Here is a 6771-nt window from a genome sequence, read left to right as displayed (position 1 = left end):
ATGGCCAGTATGGGAACCAAGGATGCCGATATGCGAAAAAGTGTCAAAAAATCACTTGAAAGTCGCTATGGCTCATTAAATAGAGCTAGTAAAGACCTTTCTAAAACACCTTGGTTGACCCCTGTCCGATAAGTAGTTTTCGAGATATTCGAGAATAAGTGATTTTTTGGGACTTAGAAAATTTTTGACCCGTACCCTAAGAAAAAGTGATTTTTTCATAGGACAATTTTTTCTTCGCAAATACTGTTTGGTTTCACTTTTCATTATTAGAAACGCGTTCCGAAGCCATTTTCATCAAAATCTCGTGAAAAAAAAATTTCACCCCCGGACCAAAAGTTGGCCGTTCGGTGCCCTATGGCCTATGGCCAGTATGGGAACCAAGGATGCCGATATGCGAAAAAGTGTCAAAAAATCACTTGAAAGTCGCTATGGCTCATTAAATAGAGCTTGTAAAGACCTTTCTAAAACACCTTGGTTGACCCCTGTCCGATAAGTAGTTTTCGAGATATTCGAGAATAAGTGATTTTTTGGGACTTAGAAAATTTTCGACCACGACATATATGAAAAGTGAATTTTTCATAGGACAATTTTTTCTTCGCAAATACTGTTTGGTTTCACTTTTCATTATTAGAAACGCGTTCCGAAGCAATTTTCATCAAAATCTCGTGAAAAAAAAATTTCACCCCCGGACCAAAAGTTGGCCGTTCGGTGCCCTATGGCCTATGGCCAGTATGGGAACCAAGGATGCCGATATGCGAAAAAGTGTCAAAAAATCACTTGAAAGTCGCTATGGCTCATTAAATAGAGCTTGTAAAGACCTTTCTAAAACACCTTGGTTGACTCCTGTCCGATACGTAGTTTTCGAGATATTCGAGAATATGTGATTTTTTGGGACTTAGAAAATTTTCGACCATGACATATATGAAAAGTGAATTTTTCATAGGACCAAAAAGTTTGTCCAAATAGGGTTTTGGTTCACTTTTTATGGTCAGATAAGTGATCCGATGCTATTTTCATGATCATTAGAGGGATTTCACGCTGTGACCAAAAATTTTCATACTTCATACTTGTCCCCGTGCCGTATATGGGAGGACCGGGGGAACATGTCTTCGTAAGTCGTGATGTTCAGTGACGGATTTCTGGGACTTAGAAAAAAAATGTGCTCTCAGGCACATTATATGTTCCATACACACATGATTTTCATTCTTCATACTTGTCCCCGTGCCGTATATGGGAGGACCGGGGGAACATGTCTTCGTAAGTCGTGATGTTCAGTGACGGATTTCTGGGACTTAGAAAAAAAATGTGCTCTCAGGCACATTATATGTTCCATACACACATTATTTTCATTCTTCATACTTGTCCCGGTGCCGTATATGGGAGGACCGGGGGAACATGTCTTCGTAAGTCGTGATGTTCAGTGACGGATTTCTGGGACTTAGAAAAAAAATGTGCTCTCAGGCACATTATATGTTCCATACACACATGATTTTCATTCTTCATACTTGTCCCCGTGCCGTATATGGGAGGACCGGGGGAACATGTCTTCGTAAGTCGTGATGTTCAGTGACGGATTTCTGGGACTTAGAAAAAAAATGTGCTCTCAGGCACATTATATGTTCCATACACACATTATTTTCATTCTTCATACTTGTCCCCGTGCCGTATATGGGAGGACCGGGGGAACATGTCTTCGTAAGTCGTGATGTTCAGTGACGGATTTCTGGGACTTAGAAAAAAATGTGCTCTCAGGCACATTATATGTTCCATACACACATGATTTTCATTCTTCATACTTGTCCCCGTGCCGTATATGGGAGGACCGGGGGAAGATGTGTTTGTAAGTCGTGATGTTCAGTGACGGATTTCTGGGACTTAGAAAAAAAATGTGCTCTCAGGCACATTATATGTTCCATACACACATGATTTTCATTCTTCATACTTGTCCCCGTGCCGTATATGGGAGGACCGGGGGAAGATGTGTTTGTAAGTCGTGATGTTCAGTGACGGATTTCTGGGACTTAGAAAAATAAATGTACCCTTAGGCACATTATTTGTATCAATAATTGTATCCCCAGCCTTTCATGGGGAACTTTTCCGTATTCCCGGACTTGTACATTTTTCGGGTTCCACCTCCCGACAATGTATCTCTACTGTGCATTACGTACCTGATAACGCACGGCACCCATTGGGTGACTCCACTTAACCATCTTTCGATAATGCCCGTGTTGCAGATATAATCCCAACACCTACCAGGCTTTATATGTACATCGAACGTTACATACGATGCACCCCGTATTCCCGGACTTGTACATTTTTCGGGTTCCACCTCCCGATAATGTATCTCTACTGTGCATTACGTACCTTATAACGCACGGCACCCATTGGGTGACTCCACTTAACCATCTTTCGATAATGCCCGTGTTGCAGATATAATCCCAACACCTACCAGGCTTTATATGTACATCGAACGTTACATACGATGCACCCCGTATTCCCGGACTTGTACATTTTGCGGGTTCCACCTCCCGACAATGTATCTCTACTGTGCATTACGTACCTTATAACGCACGGCACCCATTGGGTGACTCCACTTAACCATCTTTCGATAATGCCCGTGTTGCAGATATAATCCCAACACCTACCAGGCTTTATATGTACATCGAACGTTACATACGATGCACCCCGTTTTCCCGGACTTGTACATTTTTCGGGTTCCACCTCCCGATAATGTATCTCTACTGTGCATTACGTACCTTATAACGCACGGCACCCATTGGGTGACTCCACTTAACCATCTTTCGATAATGCCCGTGTTGCAGACATAATCCCAACACCTACCAGGCTTTATATGTACATCGAACGTTACATACGATGCACCCCGTATTCCCGGACTTGTACATTTTTCGGGTTCCACCTCCCGACAATGTATCTCTACTGTGCATTACGTACCTGATAACGCACGGCACCCATTGGGTGACTCCACTTAACCATCTTTCGATAATGCCCGTGTTGCAGATATAATCCCAACACCTACCAGGCTTTATATGTACATCGAACGTTACATACGATGCACCCCGTATTCCCGGACTTGTACATTTTTCGGGTTCCACCTCCCGACAATGTATCTCTACTGTGCATTACGTACCTGATAACGCACGGCACCCATTGGGTGACTCCACTTAACCATCTTTCGATAATGCCCGTGTTGCAGATATAATCCCAACACCTACCAGGCTTTATATGTACATCGAACGTTACATACGATGCACCCCGTATTCCCGGACTTGTACATTTTTCGGGTTCCACCTCCCGACAATGTATCTCTACTGTGCATTACGTACCTGATAACGCACGGCACCCATTGGGTGACTCCACTTAACCATCTTTCGATAATGCCCGTGTTGCAGATATAATCCCAACACCTACCAGGCTTTATATGTACATCGAACGTTACATACGATGCACCCCGTATTCCCGGACTTGTACATTTTTCGGGTTCCACCTCCCGATAATGTATCTCTACTGTGCATTACGTACCTTATAACGCACGGCACCCATTGGGTGACTCCACTTAACCATCTTTCGATAATGCCCGTGTTGCAGATATAATCCCAACACCTACCAGGCTTTATATGTACATCGAACGTTACATACGATGCACCCCGTATTCCCGGACTTGTACATTTTTCGGGTTCCACCTCCCGACAATGTATCTCTACTGTGCATTACGTACCTGATAACGCACGGCACCCATTGGGTGACTCCACTTAACCATCTTTCGATAATGCCCGTGTTGCAGATATAATCCCAACACCTACCAGGCTTTATATGTACATCGAACGTTACATACGATGCACCCCGTATTCCCGGACTTGTACATTTTTCGGGTTCCACCTCCCGATAATGTATCTCTACTGTGCATTACGTACCTTATAACGCACGGCACCCATTGGGTGACTCCACTTAACCATCTTTCGATAATGCCCGTGTTGCAGATATAATCCCAACACCTACCAGGCTTTATATGTACATCGAACGTTACATACGATGCACCCCGTATTCCCGGACTTGTACATTTTTCGGGTTCCACCTCCCGACAATGTATCTCTACTGTGCATTACGTACCTGATAACGCACGGCACCCATTGGGTGACTCCACTTAACCATCTTTCGATAATGCCCGTGTTGCAGATATAATCCCAACACCTACCAGGCTTTATATGTACATCGAACGTTACATACGATGCACCCCGTATTCCCGGACTTGTACATTTTTCGGGTTCCACCTCCCGATAATGTATCTCTACTGTGCATTACGTACCTTATAACGCACGGCACCCATTGGGTGACTCCACTTAACCATCTTTCGATAATGCCCGTGTTGCAGATATAATCCCAACACCTACCAGGCTTTATATGTACATCGAACGTTACATACGATGCACCCCGTATTCCCGGACTTGTACATTTTTCGGGTTCCACCTCCCGACAATGTATCTCTACTGTGCATTACGTACCTGATAACGCACGGCACCCATTGGGTGACTCCACTTAACCATCTTTCGATAATGCCCGTGTTGCAGATATAATCCCAACACCTACCAGGCTTTATATGTACATCGAACGTTACATACGATGCACCCCGTATTCCCGGACTTGTACATTTTTCGGGTTCCACCTCCCGACAATGTATCTCTACTGTGCATTACGTACCTTATAACGCACGGCACCCATTGGGTGACTCCACTTAACCATCTTTCGATAATGCCCGTGTTGCAGATATAATCCCAACACCTACCAGGCTTTATATGTACATCGAACGTTACATACGATGCACCCCGTATTCCCGGACTTGTACATTTTTCGGGTTCCACCTCCCGACAATGTATCTCTACTGTGCATTACGTACCTGATAACGCACGGCACCCATTGGGTGACTCCACTTAACCATCTTTCGATAATGCCCGTGTTGCAGATATAATCCCAACACCTACCAGGCTTTATATGTACATCGAACGTTACATACGATGCACCCCGTATTCCCGGACTTGTACATTTTTCGGGTTCCACCTCCCGACAATGTATCTCTACTGTGCATTACGTACCTGATAACGCACGGCACCCATTGGGTGACTCCACTTAACCATCTTTCGATAATGCCCGTGTTGCAGATATAATCCCAACACCTACCAGGCTTTATATGTACATCGAACGTTACATACGATGCACCCCGTATTCCCGGACTTGTACATTTTTCGGGTTCCACCTCCCGACAATGTATCTCTACTGTGCATTACGTAACCTGATAACGCACGGCACCCATTGGGTGACTCCACTTAACCATCTTTCGATAATGCCCGTGTTGCAGATATAATCCCAACACTACCAGCTTTATAGTACATCGAACGTTACATACGATGTACCGGCCCGCAATTGCCGCCGATACTCCTGCTGACGCTGGTTCCGCCTTAACCGTCGGCGAAGAATTTCTTCAGCTGATGGCGGAGCCAGTTGCGAGCGGGTCTAGCCGGGCGTTGATTGTTGGCTGCTGCTGGTTGGTTGTATCTCCTCCATCGTCATCATCCATCAGCTGGCGCCTCTCCCGCTGCTCCCGACGACGTCTCCGCTGGTAAGCGTTGCGGCTGGCTCGACGGTCAGCTCGCCGTCTCACTTCCGCGTGTCGCAGTGCTTCCGTGTTAGCACCGGAAATGGCAGCATTTCGGCCGATTGGTCATCCAGCCATCGCTGCTGTAGGAAGGTGCAAACTCGTTTTGCAGCCTGTTCCGCCTGCTGCCAGTTAGCTGGGCTTGCCAGCATCCAGCCTGCCAGCTCCTCCGGTGTTACTACTACGCCGTCGTCTTTCGTCAGGAGCTGCACCCTTATGTCCGCGAACCTCGGGCAGTGGAACATCACGTGTTCTGCTGACTCGATCACGGCTGAGTCGGTGCAGAACGGGCAAGTCGGGGCTGAGATGAACCCCATGACGTGCAGAAACTCCCGGAAGAAACCGTGTCCGGAGAGTATCTGACTCAGGTGGAATCCGATCTCTCCATGCTTCCGACCTACCCAACCGCTGATGTCTGGCAATACGCGATGTGCCCAGCGCTTGAACCTACTCGCGGTCGGATGACCGCACTCCTGATTCCAATCGCTCTGCCACTTCGCCATGGTTGCTGACCTTTCCAGCCTCTGTATGACGTCGCGGTCGATCAGCACCCCTTGCTGTAGTGCCTGTTGATGCCGCCTGTGACGCCGGGCAGCTTCCTCCACTTGCAAGCGCAGTGGTATCAGCCCAGCCAACACTACCGCTGTTCCGTAGCTGACTGTGCGAAAGGTACGCGCAACCCCCCTCGCAAGAGGCCGTTGTAGCTGCTCCAATCTCCTTCTGCACCACTGCAGCTCCACCGCTTCCGCCCAGATAGGTGCCGCGTACTTCACCACCGAGTCCGCAACTGCTGCTAGCAAGCGACGCTTCGCTACCCTCGGTCCAGCGTGGTTAGGCATCACGCTGGTGGCCAACTTCACCACACGGAGAGCCTTCGCGGTTGCCTTCTCGACGTGTGGTTTCCACGAGAGGTGGTCGTGAAGTATGACCCCGAGGTAGCGTATTGCTTGCTTTGAGCGGACTTCCACTCCGTCGATCCTTACGGGCACCTGTGGGTGGCCCCGACGCAAACTCGAGATGAGCACCACCTCGGTTTTTTCCGGGGCCAGCTGTAAACGGTGTTGCTGCATCCACGCAGAGATCATTGCTACGGCCTGCTCGGC

The sequence above is a fragment of the Anopheles stephensi genome, unplaced genomic scaffold (genome assembly GCF_013141755.1).
Source record: "Anopheles stephensi strain Indian unplaced genomic scaffold, UCI_ANSTEP_V1.0 ucontig152, whole genome shotgun sequence".
Taxonomy (NCBI): domain Eukaryota; kingdom Metazoa; phylum Arthropoda; class Insecta; order Diptera; family Culicidae; genus Anopheles; species Anopheles stephensi.
This window is presented reverse-complemented; position numbering follows the sequence as displayed.